The following is a 19,342-nucleotide window of genomic DNA, read 5'->3' on the forward strand; positions in this document are numbered from 1 at the left end:
AAGCTGTAAAGTCTGTGGGTTGTGCAGTTAATAAATACACAGACTTCAGAAGTAACAAACAAAACAGGTCTTTACTATTCGAAGGTCCGGGCGAATCTGCCCCAGCAATCCTGCCACAACACTTATATACTGGTGTGGTCACTATCGGTATTACAGTATACAGAAGCCAAACAAATAGTGCCACACCTAAAGTAGTTCTCTTAAAGGTGAACGGTTACATTCAATAGTTCCCTTAAAGGTAGACGGGTACATACACTACAATCCTCCCTTTTTAGCTTATTACTTACAGAGTCTCCGTTAAACATACATATCTTCAACTTCCTATAAACAATTACAGATATAATCTCGGTGGAGTCAATGTCATATAAAACAATTTACAGATATAATCTCGGTGGGAACAGTTCACAGGTTCAGTCTCTGCGGAAACAGTTCATAGATTCAGTCTCTGATCTTGACTCGTTCCGGACAACATTTCTTTGGTGTAGCCGGTTCACCTGGCTAGCGTGACTCCTCCATAGCCTTTTTCTTGACGTAACAGCTTGAACTTTCGTCCCGTTGAACCAGCAGTGCGGACATTTACAACCAACTGGCTGTCTTGACATTTTCCAGTTTTTCAACTAATTTAGCTCCTTTCGTAGTGTTCCGCCTGAGATGGTAGAAGCGCTAATATTTTAGACAGTTATTATCTTCTGCTTCTTTTTCTTTTCTGCCTTTTTGAAACTCTCGGAGCTCCTTTCTCGGCTGCCAGCTGTAGCGCCACCAACTCTCTATGTTCCTTAGACCTTAAGTGCTTCCTCCGGATTTCAGCACTTTGGGAGTTTTCATCACAAGCTGGGCAGACCACATCCTCGTAATATTCAGTGTCACTCAACAGGTCATGGTAATATTCGGGTTCGTCCTGAGTTAGGCCAGCGAGAGAGCCTTCTTCTTCCTCCTCACCCGTCTGGACGTTAGCTGACGGTGGTTCCTTCCCTAGACATCTTTCTTGAAAAGACTTCTTCATGCATTCATATTCATCCCGCTCTTCCTGGGTTGTCTGCCATTCCTTCACTACTGACCTCATTTGTGAGTTCAATACCTTCCCTTCCACCGGGGATTGCGGTATCAGGCTATTTAATCCTTCTACTGAAGCAGCTGTTTCAACATTCTTCTGTTCACATTGACGTGATTCAACGAACTCTTCATAGAGTAAACTGTAACACAAAATCTGTGTTGCCACCTCAGTTATTTCTGTAACTTTTGGGAGCTCCGAATTCCTTCCCTTTGCAGATTGAAGCTCGTGTTCCCATTGTGGAGTCTTGTCTCTCAGCATGTGAAGGAGTTGGCTGACCGTTAACTCTTCCGCGGGGACTCTGTGGATCAGAGTCTTCACCATTTCATCCACCTTTCCCTCCAATGCTTTCACCTTCCTTTCCTCTTGTACTTTGGTTTCAAGCGCTCGAAGAAGTTGCGCCTTGATGCTCCCAAGCTCATGTTCAGAGCCCATTCTTACAGTCTCTGTGTTTCTTACAGTTTCCTTCCCTTCCACTGAAAGGATTCCCAGTTGACTCTGCTCTTCAAGTCGTTGAACCTCGGTCATTGCCGCCTCATATTTGTCTTGGGTTTCCTCCAATATTTTTATGAGTTCTTGGACATCTTGTCTTTCATGTTCTGCCATGTCTTTCACCGCTAAATTCTCATCTATGGATGGAACTTCTACCGATGAGTCTGTCTTGGCCTTGAGCTCATCAAGAATTTCCTGCAGCCTTTGGACTTCTTGCTCATGTTCAACCTTTAGTTGTTCATATGCTTCTACTGAAACTAGCTTTTCGGAGGTTGCCGAGTTAATCCCCTCCAGAATTGTAGCCTGGGCCTGTTCATACTGTTCTTTCCACTTCTCACACTCTGCTTGTAAGGAGTCGTAGAGAAGAACTGGAATAAAATCCCGGCTTCCTGAAGATTCCTCTTCATTTGCTTCTTTCGCAATTTCCTGTTGGAGTTCAGCCAAGGCTGCTATGCTATCTGCCTCTTGAAGTCTCACTGCCATCAAATCTTCTTTATTCTTGCAGTCTATCTCAGTCATTTTCCCTTTATTTTCATTTAACTGAGTGATAAGCTCCTCTTGCAACATGGCCACATTATTCACATCAGGTAAAGAAGCGTTTCTCTTTTCCATGTCCAAGATTTTTTTCTGCATCTCTTTAAGTGCACACTGCGATTCAGCTTCTCTTAACCTTGCCTGCACTAGCTCCGTCTCCAATTGCAGAACAAAATCCTCAGTGTAGCGTGGTTTGCCTTTATGCTGTATCTCTAGATCATGCAAATATTCTAACTCCTGAACATCATAAGGGAGGTGTGATCGGTAATTGGTCACGATGGCTCTATGGTCGCTCTCTGCTTGAGCCAGCAGGTTCTGTTGTCTTTCCAGACTCTCCCATTCGATGTCATAGAACTTTTTCATTGTTTTCATCTCCTGTACGAGACGGTAACTTAATTGTTCGAATTGTTGTCGTACTTTGAAATAACGTTGAGTTCGAGCTCGGTGTTCCTCCGTAATGCATATGTCTGTGACTTGAACAGACTCAGAATTCTCTGTCTTTATGCACGCCATCGTTTTTCCAACCTTAGTCAGTGAGTTCATGTTAACCTTGTTTTTCATACGTGGGCTGGACTTATCGTCTTCCGGCTCAGAGTCTGAGCTGCTTGTCTGCACCGAGTCCTCACTCGTCATTGCTTGTTGGTAGTGCCATTCCATGTCTATTTTCTTGATCCACTCCCGTCCTAGAAGTGGTGGTCCTCCCTCATGTAGTACATACAAGTTCATTCTTGGGTGTTCTTTACCCCTATCTCTCACCTTGACTCTTATTTTTCCCATGGGGTATACTTTATGCCCCGTGTATGGCTGCAATACGAACTTGGTATCTCTTAAGGGTATGTGTGAGAATAGCCGGTGGTAATCCCCTCGATTTATGACTGATACAGCTGATCCAGTGTCCAACTCCATTTTCACTTGGACTCCAGCTATTTTTAGCATGACCCAGATAGTTTGTAGGTCAGCTTCCTTACTCACATGGTGGATACTCAGACTACCCAGCTCCTGGCCGTTTGGATCTGAGTCTGGATTCTGTTCGTCTGAACTCTTCTCAGCCCCCTTGTATACCTTGTTGTACTTTTCTTGTGATGGCTTCCTTTGGTTGTTGGTCTTCTTCCCTGACCGGCATACCTTAGCGATGTGACCCAGTTTGCCACATTTCCTACATTCTTGGTTCTTAAACCAGCATTGATTCTGGTCGTGTGTTGTCTTCCCACAACGATAGCATTTTGTTGTACTCGAGGTAATTTGGTCCACCCCGAGCGCCGCCGCCTTTAGTTGCATTTCCGCCGTTCCTTTCGCTGCGGCTTCGTGTGATGCGGCTATAAGGACAGCCCTGTCAAGTGTAAGGTCGTTCTCTTCTAGTAGGCGCTTTTGCGTCCCTTCCTTGGACAATCCGCCTACGAACTTGTCTCGCAGTGCCTCTGTCAGATTCCCTCCGAACTGGCAGTATTTCGCTAGCCTACGCAGTTCGACCAAGTATTCTGCGTTGTTTTCGTCTTTCCGTTGCGTTCTTGCATAGAATTTGAATCGTTCAGCCAACATCAACGGTGTGGGGTTCAAGTGGTCCTTCAGAACAACCACAATCTCTTCGAAAGACTGATCCGCCGGTTTAGCTGGTGCTAGTAAATCCTTCAAGAGCCCGTATGTCTTTGCGCCCATCGAGTTTAACAATGTTATCGCCTTGTCGTCTTCCTCTATTTTGTTGGCTTCACAATAGATCTCGATGCGTTCCACGTACGTGGCCCAGTCTTCTATTTCAGAATTAAAGTCGTTAATATTCCCTCGCTTAGGCATTTTTCTTCCCTTGGGAGCAGCACCAGTATTTCTTTAAGTATTCTTATTTATTTGTTTGTTTCTAAGATGGCGGTTTTCCCGCGAAATCGGCGGTTTCCCGCTCTTTCCTTCTCTCCCCGACCACTTCAATGGCGGTATGTCAATCAAGATGGCGGTTTTCCCGCGAAAATGGCGGTTTCCCGCTCTTCCTTTCTCGCCCCGCCCACTTCAATGGCGGTTTCCCGCTTCTGGCGTCTTCTCCGCCTAATGGCGGCTTCCCGCGTTTCTTCCCGGTGGAAGGGGTACGCTTCCCCCACAGCGGACAGGTTCAGCCGCTGGCTGGCTTCCGCACAGCTCCCCTTACTCGGCTATGTCTTTTCCTCCCGCCCGCACGGCTCTACCGGCGCTGGGTACACCCCGTTAACGGAGGACAGTTCAGCCGCTGGACTGGCTCTCGCGCAGTCTCTCGCTCCGTACCCGGCTCTGTCGCTCTCTCACCCGCACGTTCGGTGCTACCGGCCCTGGGTACCCCGTTGGTGGAGAACAGTTCAGCCGCTGGACTGGCTCTCGCGCAGTCTCTCACCCCGTTTTCGGCTGTGTCTCTCACCCACTCCCGCACGTTCGGTTTTGCCGGCTCTGAGTACCCCGTTGGTGGAGAACAGCTCAGCTGCTGGACTGGCTCCTCGCAGTCTCTCTCTCCGCACCCGGCTCTCACCCGCACGGTTCCCGTTCGCCTCCCCAGCCCTCTCGCAGACCGGTGTTTCCCTCCCCGGCTGCGGCTGGGTTTCACTTCCCGCGCCTACTCGCAGGCTCAGCGCTTCGTGGCTGCGGTCGCTGCCCGGATTTTTCCCGCCGATCGCGGTCCGGCTGTCACCCGACGCCGTTGGACCCGACTTTTGGCCGGCACAGCTCCCCCTCGACCGAGGTCGAGTGCTCTGCCCTTATCCTCCGGATACTTCTACACCTTCCCCTACTCACAGTCTCTTCGGCCGCCTTGTTCCCTGCTGATCGGCTCACTCCGCACCGTGGTAGAAGGGTAGTCAGTGCCTGTTGCTAATGGAAGCTTTTGTTGCTAAAGTCTTCCACCTTTCTCCTGCTGCAGCCTCGTGTTTTCTTCCAGCAGCACGACGAGGGCGGTTGCCTCTCTTCGACGCTCTTCTTGCTTTGGTAATCTTGCCGCAGGGTACGATCGGACTCGTCGCCACTGTAAAGTCTGTGGGTTGTGCAGTTAATAAATACACAGACTTCAGAAGTAACAAACAAAACAGGTCTTTACTATTCGAAGGTCCGGGCGAATCTGCCCCAGCAATCCTGCCACAACACTTATATACTGGTGTGGTCACTATCGGTATTACAGTATACAGAAGCCAAACAAATAGTGCCACACCTAAAGTAGTTCTCTTAAAGGTGAACGGTTACATTCAATAGTTCCCTTAAAGGTAGACGGGTACATACACTACAGAAACGATTTTAACTTAAGTGAGCAATTGAGTTCCAGCATGTAGGAACCCATGGCCCAATTAGTTTTTCAGTCTGAAATTCGCCTCCGATGACGTCATCATTGCTGCTCCATTTAAGGTCTGCAACAAGCCTTGCTTCTTCTGCAGACTGCCAACCTTTTGGCCTTTCATGTTAGAGGGCCCTGGAGGCAGAATGATCAGCGAGAGACCTAGGTCTGCTCCCAGGTTTGATGACGTTGCCCTGCAAGCTTTAGTGGAGGGAGCAAGAGCCAATAAAGAGGTGCTCTTCCCTTCTTCAGGGAAGAAGAAGCCTCCCCAGCAGACCAAGGCTGTGTGGATCCAGGTGGCCCAGGAGGTCAACTCTTAGTCGATTACCCGCAGAACCTGGCTTCAGTGCAGGAAGAGGTTTCATTACCTTCTGTGCACTGGAAAAGTGAGTATGACTTTCCCATCACCCTCAATCTGATCCCCATCGCCTCGCCTCACCAGCAATCTCTTCCTCCACATCCCACTTGACACTGACATCCCTGCACCCTTACCCATTCCCTCTCTCTCTATGGTCACATTCACCCAACTATTTGACTATGCAGCCCTCACACTCCCCATCACTGTGATGCTATGAAAACAACTTACAACACACAGGGAGGGCCCTTGGTCTTGCCACCTCACTCCATCTTTGTCTCCTTCTAAGCATCTATGCTATGGATTCTCTACACTCACTCCTTCATTCTCACTCAAACTCCACTTGTGTCCCTCATTGCAGGAAAAGTGAGCTCACAATAAGAGGGAAAGAGCGAGGACAGGAGGAGGGCCACCCTCAGTAGTCCAGCTCACCCCCTGGGAGGATGCGGTCCTGGAGATCATGGGAGTGGAGGACGATGCGCAAGTGGGGGACAGACAGACGGGTGCATCACAGCAAGCTGGTGACAGAATAGTTTTCCATCTCGCTCATTGACATTGCATGAGTCGCTGATAATGATTCTGAAGCTCTAACAGATGGACTTATGATCATCTGCAATATGCAATGTGCATGTAACCTTGGCATCACATCTCTGACTCTTTCCTTTACTCCCTCACAGGACCATCGACAGCACCCGTCCCTACTAGCCAGGAGGAAGAGCCTGAGCATCCAGACTCCTCAGAGGAAGCTGCAACTTCTGAGGGCGCAGCGTCAGCAGAATTCAGCGCAGCCAGCACCAGCGCAAACACTCCCACCTCGGTGGGACCTTCGCGAGATAGAGTAGTGTTGTCACCTGGTGTATTACAGCTCACAAGTGAGCATCAGCAGATGGTGGAGACAGGGACAGCAGTGGAGAGTCCTCGTCCGAGGGCGCAGGACTCTGCCAGCTCAGCTCAGCTGCATGTCGACCCTCTGCCTCTGGGTCCATCCACAAGATCAGCGGTGCTGGAACTCCAGGAACAGATGCAGGAGTCTCTGGCAGGTTGTCTCCAGGGTTGCTGCGAGTGTGGAGCGAATGGAGGAGTCCATTGCGCACATGAGCAGAGTCTTTGTGGAGTCATTGGCGCATGAACGCATCACTATGGAAAGGATGGCAACCTCCATGGAGGTGATAAGTCGCCAGAGTACAGAAAACATGGTGAGTGTTCAGAATAGACTGACATCTCTGGAGGAGCGATGGTCATCTATTGAACAGAGAAACCAGACCTTCATGGAAGTCCTTCTGAGTAGGACTGCCAGTGCAGATACGGGTCCCCATGGCCCCCCTGATGTGCAGCAAGGTGCTCTCAAGCCACTTGCAAGCGCTGAGGGGGATCTGACCCATGAGAGGGAAGTTGGTGGCAGACATCAAGGAAGTGAGGGCTCCTCTCCAAGCGCTCACACTTCCATGCCACTGCAGAGCCCTCGGTCAGAGGCCCACCAGAGTCCCCACCCAACTGAGATCGGCGTCTCAACCCCTGCACAGCCGCTGTAGCAGCAGACTGTTGGCGAGCCCTCACAGGTTCGCAATCCCAGAGGACGCCCACCAAAGGTGTCGAGACAGGAGCAAGAAACTGAGCAAGGAGCCTCCATATCTGCTGAAGCCACAGGGGAAGCACCATGTAGGAGCACGCGCAAGAGAAAGATACTGCACAAATAGTCCCAAGGGTAGTCACTGTAATGATATCAGCAAATAGAGATGGTATTTGCCTGTTTGATTATGATGCCTTACCAGCATGTTTGCATGTATTGATTGCTTGTGCCTGACCAGCAGAGGGCATGTGACAGAGACAAGCAAGGCAGTTTAGTTTAGTTTCAGTTTCGTTCTAGATGCATCACTAGCATGATGTCTCCTGTAAATGCTGTATAAAGAGTTGAACAGACTTTAGATTAAAAGACATTCTCTTTCATAAATGTCTCATCATTGAACCCACAATACAAATCAATACATGGTGTCAGAAGTGATTGAAAGAGATGAGAGGAAAAATCTGAAGTGAAATCAGCTCTCCACATATTAGCAAGCCAAAAGAGAACATCATTGCTTACCATTGGAGAATAGCTAACGAAGTGAAAAAATGGAAGGTTTACACCCACTGGCGACGCTTCAGTTGACAGGTAATGTGGCTGAAAATTGGAGGAGGTTCAAACAATGTTTGGGGTTGTATTTATCAGCAATCGGAGCTGACGAGAAAGGTGATAAAATGAAAGCGTCACTGTTCTTACATGTCGTGGGTGATAAAGCGCTGGAGGTGTATAATAACTTCACATTCGCTGCTGATGGAGACAAAATGAAGCTAGATAAAATAATGGAACAGTTTGAGGCCTACTGCATACCTAAACGTAACGTGACCTTTGAGAGGCACAGATTTTTCACATGTGTACAGAAAACGGGTGAGACTATTGATCAGTATGTGACTGAACTGAGAAACCGAAGCAAAACATGTGAATTTGGGGGACTGACAGACTCGCTGATAAAAGACAGACTGGTGTGTAGTATTCCAGATAATGGTCTAAGGGAAAGACTGCTAAGAGAGCAAGATCTAGACCTGGGAAAAGCCATAGCACTGTGTAGGGCTACAGAGACTGTGAAGTTGCAGGCAAAGGAGCTGTTCAGTGACAATAGCTGCAACGTGGATGCAGTGAGAAAGAACGGATACAAACCGTTTAACAAAAAGAGCGCCAATGTGAAAAAAGAGGTGTGGCCAGCGAACGAAAATGAAAGGGACAATCGGAAGTCATGTAGTCGATGCGGTACACAGCATACACCAAGAAAGTGTCCAGCATATGGTAAAACATGCAATAGTTGCAACAAAAACAACCATTATGCCCGTTGCTGTAAGAACCAAGCGCAACAAAGTAAGGTCCATGCAGTAGATGAAAGCGGGATAGAGGAGTTCAATGTGGATGTTGTGTCTGAAAACAAAAAAGAAGAAAGAGACTGGATGTTGACACTAAAAGTGAATGACATACACATTCCATTTAAATTGGATGCTGGAGCACAAGTTAATGTGATATCAGAGACTGATTTTAAGAAAATTAGACCGAGACCAAAGGTACATGGAATAAAAGTGAAAGTGACAGGATACTCAGGTACTGATATACCAGTGAAAGGAAGATGCATTGTCAAAGTAACACACAAGGACAGAGAGCACACGCTAGCATTAATTGTGGTGCCAAAGGATGTGCAAGCCATACTAGGTTTAAAAGCCTGTGAGAGACTGAACCTGGTAAAGAGAGTCCTCGTTGTGGAAAGCGAAGGAGAGACAGTCTATGATGAACTCATGAAAGAGCACAAAGACCTATTTAAGGGTCTAGGCTGCATTCCAGGAGAACACACGATCAGAGTAGATAAAAGTATGACACCGGTCATACATCCATGCAGAAAAGTTCCGTTTGCTCTTCAAAAGCAACTGAAGGCAGAGTTGGACAGGATGGAAAGCCTGAACGTGATTCAGAAGATAGATGAGCCAACTAAGTGGGTGAGTTCCCTCGTCGTAGTGGACAAAAAGAATGGAAAGCTCAGAATTTGCCTGGATCCAAGAGATCTAAACAGAGCAATAAAGAGAGAGCACTTCAAGCTTCCTACACGTGAGGAAATCATGGCACAGTTTGCAAATGCAAAGTATTTCAGCAAGTTAGATGCATCAGGATTTTGGCAGATGAAATTGGACGAAGCAAGTTCAAGACTGTGCACGTTCAACAGTCCATTTGGCAGATACAGATTCCTAAGGTTACCATTTGGCATTGCCTCAGCTCCTGAAGTGTATCACAAAACTATCCATATGATCTATGAGCACCTGGAGGGAGTTGATACATCAATGGATGACATCATAGTATGGGGAACCACGAGAAATGAGCATGACGAGAGACTGAAAAAAGTGCTGGAAGCAACAAGGAAAACAAACCTGAAGCTGAATAGAGAGAAATGCCAGCTCGGGGTGACAGAACTGACATTCGTGGGAGATATCCTTAGCAGTGAGGGCATCAGACCAGATCCCAGAAAGGTGTCCACCATTGAGAATATGCCAAAGCCACAATGCAAAAAGGACGTGCAGAGGTTTAATGGAATGATCAACTACATGAGTAAATTCATATCCAACCTCTCAGAAAAGATGGCGCCACTGAGAAGACTAACTGAAAAGAACATAGAATGGGAATGGAATCATGAGCATGAGAAGTCATGGAGCGATCTAAAGAAACTGCTCACAGAGGAACCAGTTCTGAGGTTTTATGACCCAGCGAGACCCATCAAGATATCATCAGATGCATCACAGAGTGGGCTCGGTGCCGTTCTTCTGCAAAAATATGACTACTGGCAACCTATTGCATATGCATCACGCTCAATGACAGACGCGGAGACGCGATATGCTCAAATAGAAAAGGAGCTGCTCAGCATCACATACGCCTGTGAAAGATTTCACCAGTTTGTGGCAGGACAAGCAATCAGTGTAGAGACTGACCATAAGCCCTTGATTGCATTGTTCCAAAAGCCACTAAATAGCTGTCCGCTTAGAATACAAAGAATGATGATCAGGCTGCAACGCTATACACTGAATGTTGCGTACACACCGGGTAAGCTGATGTATACAGCAGACACGTTGTCCAGAGCTGTTGACCCAAGTGAGCCCGCAAACACCACAATGGATGAAAAAGTGAACGCCTACGTGGACATGATCACAAGTGCACTGCCCATAGCAGATGCAAAAATGGAGCTTATAAAGACTGAGACAAACAAAGATGAAACAATGAGACGACTGAGGAAAAGCATCTTGGATGGATGGCCCAACATGAAGCAAGACTGCTCACCTGACATGGCAGAGTACTGAAACTGCAGGGCGGAACTATCAGTGGTCGAAGACATCATCTACAAAGGAAGTAAAATAGTTATCCCAAAGAGTCTGAGAAAAGAGATGTTAAAAAAGATCCATGGAGGACATCTGGGAATCGAAAAGTGTAAGAAAAGAGCACGAGAGGTGATGTACTGGCCACGAATCAACCAAGATGTGACAAATGAGGTGTCAAACTGCACATTATGCCTGAGATATCGAGCAAGCAATCTGGTAGAACCACTAAAGCCACACCCAGCGCCAGACAGACCTTACCAGAAGGTAGGCGCTGACCTATTCGTATGTCAAGGGAAGGACTATCTTGTAATCACAGACTATTACTCCCTGTATCCAGAGGTTTGTAGACTGTACACCACCACTGCAGATGCTGTGATAACATGTATGAAAGCCATATTCTCCAGACATGGCGTGGCAAGCGAGGTCTTCACAGACAACGGACCCCAGTTTTACAATGCAAGTTTCCGACACTTTGCCAAAGAGTGGGACTTTGTCCACACAACGTCAAGTCCTCACTTTCCACAGTCCAATGGACTAGTGGAAAAATCGATCCAGACAGTGAAAAGACTGATGTACAAGGCAAGAGGCGGTGGAACTGACTTCTACCAAAGCATGCTTGTATACTGCACAACGCCGCTCGAGTGTGGTAAGTCACCAGCCCAACTCCTTATGGGACGTCGGCTAAGGTCAAACCTACCCATCCCGGAGAACCTCCTGAAAACAAAAGAGGGGGAGAAAGTGAGGAAGTGCAAAGAACAACAGAAAGAAAAGCAAAAGTACTACTATGACAGAGGAACACAAAACCTACCTGAACTCCACACTGGTGACCAAGTAAGGTTCAAAGACAAAACAAACATATGGACTCAGAAGGGAACTGTCCTGAGTGAAGTTCAACCAAGATCATACACCATTCAGACAGATGAGGGTGCTGTTCTGCGAAGAAATCGTCGAGATCTTCTCATGGGACCAGCCACAGCAAGTCAAAAGACTGATACTGTTGAACAACCTGATCACACAGCAGGTCAAGAGACTGATACTGTTGAACAACCTGATCACACAGCTGAGAACCAATCATCTGAGGCAACAACTCAGATTCAAGGACAATCAATCAGAAAATCCTCAAGACACGTGAAGCCTCCTGAGAGACTCATTGAGCAAATTTAAGGACTATTGTTATAGAAGGAAGTAATGTTATCTTATTCTTTCTTCAAGTTCTAGTGTATTGACATATTTCATGTGAACACACAAAGCAAGGTTAAAAAACCTTGATAATGATAATGTAAGTTCATTAAGTGTTACAGTTAAAATGCAGATTAATACAAAGAAAACATGTTGTTAGTTAAAAGTAAAATACTTTTGTTTTAAGAAAAGGAGATGTAATGATATCAGCAAATAGAGATGGTATTTGCCTGTTTGATTATGATGCCTTACCAGCATGTTTGCATGTATTGATTGCTTGTGCCTGACCAGCAGAGGGCATGTGACAGAGACAAGCAAGGCAGTTTAGTTTAGTTTCAGTTTCGTTCTAGATGCATCACTAGCATGATGTCTCCTGTAAATGCTGTATAAAGAGTTGAACAGACTTTAGGTTAAAAGACATTCTCTTTCATAAATGTCTCGTCATTGAACCCACAAAGAAATCAATACAGTCACTTGGGTGAAATTTGATGTTTAATGTTAAAAAGCCATCAGATGGTTACTGTAAATAAAACATCTGATGGCTACTGCTGCAGTTGTGGCGTGTGTCATTTCACTAATGGGACTTCCACATTGAGGGCTTAGGATTACTTGCAATGGTCAGTATGGTGGTCAAATTGTTAGGAATCTGTTGGTTCTTGGCCATTGTCGAAGCTCTGGTAAGAAGCTGCGAGGCAAAAGTGCTTGATTGGCTAGGCTAAGCAAATCTGGCCAAGATGAGTGCGTTCCTTGCATCCCGGGCAGCAATGTTCTTGCGTACTGCTGCCGCTGGTTGATGGGCCTCTGCAAGATGTTCGTTTTCGCTCTCCTCCTCCTCATCTGAGGAGGATATGCGAGGAGCCACTTGGTCCTCAGGAATCTGCAAGCCACGACGCTGTGCCATGTTGTGAAGTGCACAGCAAACCATGACGATTCTGGAGACCCTGGCGCTCCTGTTGTTGCTGCTGATGTTGGTGCTGCTGTTGTTCATGGTTCTGCTGGTGCTGCGGCTGGTCTTCATCCTCATCTGATGTCCAGAAGGGAAGGAAATAAATGGCTCCCATGCTTCTGGTATATGCTGGAGTTGAGGAAGCGCTCAGTCAAGGTGGTGAGAGGTGTTTCCCAGGAGGTCACACTGGAGATGGGTGTCAGGTTCCAAACTTCGACAGCTGTGGTTATGCCTGCTAAAAGTTCCCCCAGACCTGAGACAACAAAGTCCTGCCACCTGCAAATGATGGCTGATAAAATATCCTATTTAATGGTGGAGCTGCAGCTAATAGTCAGCAATCCAATTGTGCTCCCGCCAGGTTTCACCGTCGTGTTTCAGAGTAGGCGTGCTTCATGTCGGAAAAGGGTTAAAATCACAAAGGCCTTTCAAAAGGGGATAATAGAGGCAATTTAGTGCTTGTTAAGGGCCTTAAGGGCCTATCCCGCCTCTTGGGAGGCGGGACAGAGACGGGAGCAGTAAACACAATTTCTTGAAAATTGCTTGGAGGCGGGGTTGGGCCCGCCCGCCACTTTTTGCAATTTTAACACCCTACACGCCTCCATTCCCACCTCCACAGCCCTGTGAAATTCGAGCCCGTAATGTCAGAAAAAGGGAAGTGGTGGAAAGAAATCTTTTGAGTGCAGTTCTGTAAGGGTCAGCGTTACTGTTCCTCATCTACATAAATAATCAGACCAAAACCGTTGCAAGCTGGTCATATTTGCTGAAACAGCAGCATAGAACATAACATAAGAAATAGGAGCTGGAATAGGCCATAGACAGGAGATGATGGAAAATTATATACAAAAAATTTAGATTGATTACTGCCAATGTTCCCTCTAATTTTTTTCGTGCGTGGTATCTTTTCTAGTGGCAACAACTTGTGAGTGGCCTGCCCGATTGATGCACGGTCGCGCGCCCACACACCATAGGGGGAACATTGGTTACTGCTAAATTTCCTTTGGCACTGCCCAGTCAGCTAAATCTATGTGTTTTTTCCCCCATATGCAAGATAACAATTGAATTGGGAGAAAGACGTGGCCATCTGGCGGCCAAAGCCTGCAACTACCTCATGACAGTTCACAACAAAACTGAATGAGAAATGTTGACAGCAATTTACCGAGAGTGGGTAAACCTACAGTGGGGGGAAATTTGATTCCACCAGTAACTAATGGTAGCTCACTGAAATTGCACTGATAACTAATAGTAATACTGGTAAAACTCAAATTCGCATCATAACCAACAATAATACAAGAACTCACTGATAATAATAGGTGTAATACCCAGATATTCTACCTGCAACTAGTAGTAATCCTATAACCCTCTGATATTCACCCTGAAACCATAGCCCAAATCGCCCTGCACTGCACAAGGAGCGAACAGGCTCCCCAGTCAATGCCACGTTTAACAGGCCCAATCTATCTCCCTATCTCCTTGGTCTCTGATTTGGACTCCAGTTCCATGTGAAGGTGCTAACTCTGAACTGGGAACCTCAGTCAGAGTTGATCTGTACTTGGACTTCACACGTCAAAACTGGCCGGTACAGACCGGCCTGAACCAAACAGAGAGATCGCACAAAGGACAGTGGGCTGTGTTTGGGACAGTTCTCACAGGGCACATCCAGCTCAGCAGCAACGTTTCAAAACCACTTTGAGCTCGGACTCAAGGAAGGAAAATTTTCATAGAATTATAGAAATTACAGCACAGGAGGTGGTCATTCGGCCCCTGGTGCTGGCGCCCTCCTGTAACCCCATGCCCCTAAAGATCTTTTTATAATTCTTTCTTTTCAAATATATATACCATTCCCTTTGAAATGAAGTTTTAGTCTCTACCTCAATCACCACATGTGGTGACGTAGCCCACAGTCTAATAGCCTTCAGTTCAAGAACTTTCCTCCTCCCTTCCCCTTGTTCCTTCCAGTGAGAATCCTTATTTTCTGTTCTAGTTTCCCATTCGCCCACCAATGGAAATAATCTTTCACTATTTACCCACAGTAAGGTCTTCGGGTTTCACTCACCCCTTTACTGCTGCTCCTCTCAGTGCCACTCCCACTCACCACTTGCTGCTGCTACTCCCAGCTCTGTGGGAAATGCTGGTAGCACTGTAGAACTGAAAAACTAATCAGAGCTTGCATGGCGCATGCACCACCTAGTTTTTCCACACATTTTGTAGAAGGGCCCTGAAGCAGATGCAAATCTTTTCTTTGGCCGTTTAAATTGATCCAACGTTGATTTCAAGCAGCCGCCAGATACGCCTACAAACAATGAGGGCTAATATGGCGGCGGCCATGCCACCGGCGCAGATTAGGTGCAGGACCTTACACCCAGATATTGGTATAGATTGCGCCCATTTTATGTCCACAAAACAAGAGAAATGCACATCAATTTCTACCCCAGTGTCCAAATAACTTTTGCTAAATGAGACTCACGCCAAATGCCAGGATGTTGGATCAGACCCACCATGTAAAGTGACACCCCGATATAAATGAAACTGGATTGACATGGTAAATGAAATTTAACACTGATAAATGTATATCATTACACACAAGCCAAAAAATGTGAGTCATAAATACACAATGAGTGGAATTAAATTACCACAGGGAGGTTTAAAAAGAAATCTGTGAGTTATAGCTGACGTGCAGCTTTGAATGAATAGACAATATGAAGAAACAAATAAAAAGTAAGCAGAATGTAGGTCTACAGAAGTTACAATGCATTCGTCAGGCCGCACTTGGGTGTACAATGTTCAATTTGGATCACAAAGTACATATATTTGTATTAGAGGGGTACAGAAAAGTATCAAAACTGATCCCAAGTAAATAGGACAAGTTATGAGGAAACATAAGCTTTACAATCTAGAAATATGGTTACGGGTATCTCACTGAAGACATTAAATACTAAAAGTGGAAATAAAGCAACCCAGATTATGACTTCAAATGCTGAGAAAGTAGGATCAGAACTACTACTGTCTTCCAGTTATCAATTTCCAGAATCAGAATATACAAAAACTAGAAGTGGCCCTATGATGACCTGAACCCTTAGTTTCTTCACTGAAAGCTTGACTAGCATAAAATCTCCAACAGACCCTGTTGAACAATATGGCCTAGAAATTGGGTATCACCCTGCTTGAGGCATTAGAACTGGCGCTGCGCAAAGTTTATAGCCAGACGAAAGTTATTGCCACCTGGCGCGATATTGGGTTGCATCGCCCCCAAAGGGGATTGAGGTGCGAATTCAGACGTTGCACGGGCCTCCTAAGGCGCAAAACTTCCGGCGCTACCCAATATCGGCGCGGACGGGCGCAGCGCAGGTGATCTCAATTACCGATAACCACGAGACTTCCAGGCGCCGGCCGGCTCTTAAAGGGGTGGGTCAGTCAGCCTCAGCTTCCACACTCAACGCCCTGTAGGCCTCAGAATCGGAGCTCTTCCTTCTCTGGCGCAAAAAACTTGGTCAGGATGGAGAAGGTGAGACAGAGAGCAGAGCGCTTCAGCACTGAGGCTCTGGAGGAGTTGGTGTCCGCAGTGGAGCGCCGTCAAGATGTTCTGTATCCTGACAATGGCAGGAGGCCGAATCAAAAGGATTACCGCCGAGCTTGGAGGGATGTTTCTCAGAGGGTCAACTCCAGCAGCATGGCGACCAGGAGCCCTGTTCAGTGCAGGAAGAAATTCAACGACCTCACTCGGGTCGTTAGGGTGAGTGTTGTTTATGCAAACTTCTGATTCCCTCCATCTGCACCTGACTTCGCGCACCCTGTTGCCATGATGCCCCAATGGCCATCTGTCAGCAAGCACCCATGGCCCTTTCTGGGCACACACATGGACATTTGACTCAAGGCATCATGTAAGGGCTCTTGCACCATGGGGGGCATGAGATGATCTCTCAAGGCATCATGTAAGGGCTCTTGCACCATGGGGGGCATGAGATGATCTCTCAAGGCCTCATGTAAGGGCTCTTGCACCATGAGGGGCATGAGATGATCTCTCAAGGCATCATGTAACAGAACTTCCCCTTCTTTCCCCTGCAGTCCAAGCTGGCGACGATCCGAAAGGACCAGCGGCGGACCTCCACAAGTCACTCTCACGGATCTCGAGGAGAGAGTGCACCAGATTCTTGGAGGACGTCTGAGTGGTCCTGTTACCACTGCAGCTGCCGACCCCCTTCTCGACAGCGGGGGTAAGGCTCTCACCTTTTTCAGCTGTCTCCTTCCACTTGGTCCCCCCGCCAGCATGCTTTCTCAGTGTGCAGCCATGTCAGAGCCTTGCCGCAATCTGGCATGCCTTGCCGCCAACCTGACCTTTTGCTAAAGCCACTCTTCCGCCTCCCTGCTTTCAGATGCTGCATCACCAACTCGGGATCTGCGCCCTGAAGCTGCCAGTGCCAGTGCCTCCGGAGGCGAGGGTCAGGAGGAAGCCGAGCATCCGTTCCAACTTCAGGGGAGTGTACACATCTGCAGACTGGGGATAGTAGTTCCCTGGAGGGGAGGGGGGGGGCTCTGCTGATGAGCCAGTTGCCGGAACAAGCGGCATGCAGCAACGCAAGGGGGGTAGGCAAGTTCGGCCACCGGCTCCCCGGAGGGCAAGGCAGGGAGTGATGACTGCTGCACTGAGTGCAGAGGAGGTGCGTAGCCTGGCTGAAATGAGCACCCAGGCCCGGCTCAGGCACACTGAGCTGATGGCTGCAGTGGGGAGGATGCCTCAGTCGATAGAAACACTGGCAAAGAGTGTGTTGGACTTTGGAGCAGCAATGGAGAGGACTGTCCAGGGCTTCAAGGCTGCTATGGAAAGGACTGTTCAGAGCTTCGGACAATCCCTGGAAAGGTCTGTCCAGGGCTTGTCCGAGGCAGTGGAACGGACTGCTCCAGCCTTGTCCGAAGCAATGGAAAGAACTGTCCAGGGCTTCTCCGAAGCACTGGCACCTGCCACACAGGTCCTCACTGCTGCCACGCAGTCACTTGCTGGCCTCGTCCACACCCAGATTGAGGCAATGCGAACTCTCACTGCAGCCACCCTATCTGCATCAGCTAGGATCACCCCGGGCCCTTCCAGTACCATACAAGACCAGGAATCAGTGGAGCAGGCGATTGTGGCGGTTGAGCCGAACCGGTCCCCTCAGAGAGCCAGTGTGTCGTCCGACCATGGTGCAGGTGTCCTCTCTCGGCAGGTGACCATTGCTCATGCCACCGCTGGTACGTCTGCAGTGCAGCTGCCACCACCTGCAGGGCACACTGCTTCCAGCCATGCTCAGATCAAGCAGCCTGCGTCCGCACCCTCCAAGACCAGAGGTCGGCCAGGCTGTCCCTCAGGGGCTTCTGCGCTTCCACACAGTCAGCAGGCGTCCCCCAGCCTTGACTCCGCCACTGGGGTTCAATTACGTAGGAGCAGCAGGGAGGGAAGGGGCCGACCACGAAAGAGAAGTCGTTCTCCATCAAGGGGCCAGCAGTAGAGGGAGGTGCAGAGACGTTTCTTTGGCCAAATTCAAGGAATCCCTCACCTGTTGTGATTGTTGGAAATGGTTTGTTTAGTTTTGCGGCTTTGCCGAAGAGTTAACTGTTATTTTGTTAGTTATGGTTTCTGTTGACATGACGTTGTTATGCTGGAAGGAAGGACTTTTGTGACAATAAAGGAAAGTTTTAATTTGCAATGGTACACGTAACTATTTACAGTCATGCTGGCCTTCAGAGCCTTTCAAAGATCCGAAGTGCGCAGGACGAATGACACCCATCATTCCGCCAGAGGGGCCTGGAACCGAGTCCTGATGAACCTCTGACGGATGGCCCTTCCACTTTCAGGAGCCCTCCCATCTTCCTCCTCCTCCTCCTCCTTGTCCGCATGCTCCTCCTCCTCGTCCGCATGCTCCTCCTCCTCCTCCTCGTCCGCCTGCTCGTCCTCCTCCTCCTCCTCCTCGTCCGCCTGCTCTGCTGGACCTTGAGGGACAGCTGGCATTGGCTGGGTGCGTCGAATCGCCAAGTTGTGGAGCATGCAGCAGACGACGACGATGTGACCCACTTGCTCCGGCGAGTACTGCAGGGCTCCCCACGAATGGTCCAGACAGTGAAAACGCTGTTTGAGCACACCAATAGTGTGCTCTACAATGTTCCTGGTCGCCTGGTGGCTGCTGTTGTACAGCTCTTCTGCTGGGGTGGCGGCCAAATGGAGTGGTGTCATGAGCCATGGGCAGAGAGGATAGCCCTTGTCCCCAAGAAGCCAGCCTCGTGGGCGAGCCGGCCCCTCAAAAAGGTCACAAACTGAGGTCTGCCGCAGGATGAAGGCATCGTGGCTGCTCCCTGGGAATTGGGCGTTGACTGCCATGATCATTTGGCGGTGGTCACAGACCAGCTGCACATTGAGGGAGTGGAACCCCTTGCGGTTGCGGAAGTCCTCAGGATTGAGTAATGGCGCCCGCAAAGCCACGTGTGTGCAATCAATCGCCCCCTGCACCATGGGGAAGTCCGCAATAGCAGCGAAGCCCTGCGCGCGCTCCGCCTGCTTCTCCAGGCTCAGAGGGAAGGTGATGAATTGACGCCTTTGTCTATAAAGGGCAGCTGTAACTTGCCGGATGCAACAATGGACTGCAAACTGAGAGATATTCG

The 19,342-nt window shown here is 48.3% G+C and overlaps 1 protein-coding gene across 5 annotated transcripts in view; it reads right to left on the bottom strand.

Annotated features, from left to right (window-relative positions):
* LOC147122148 (nardilysin-like) overlaps nt 1-19,342 on the bottom strand; it is a 212,392-nt gene that overhangs the window by 75,486 nt on the left and 117,564 nt on the right. The gene's annotated exons all lie outside the window — the stretch shown is intronic.

Source organism: Somniosus microcephalus, chromosome 3, assembly GCF_052327205.1.
Source record: "Somniosus microcephalus isolate GS21.2 chromosome 3, FLI_Smic_1.0, whole genome shotgun sequence".
NCBI classification, from domain to species: Eukaryota; Metazoa; Chordata; class Chondrichthyes; order Squaliformes; family Somniosidae; genus Somniosus; species Somniosus microcephalus.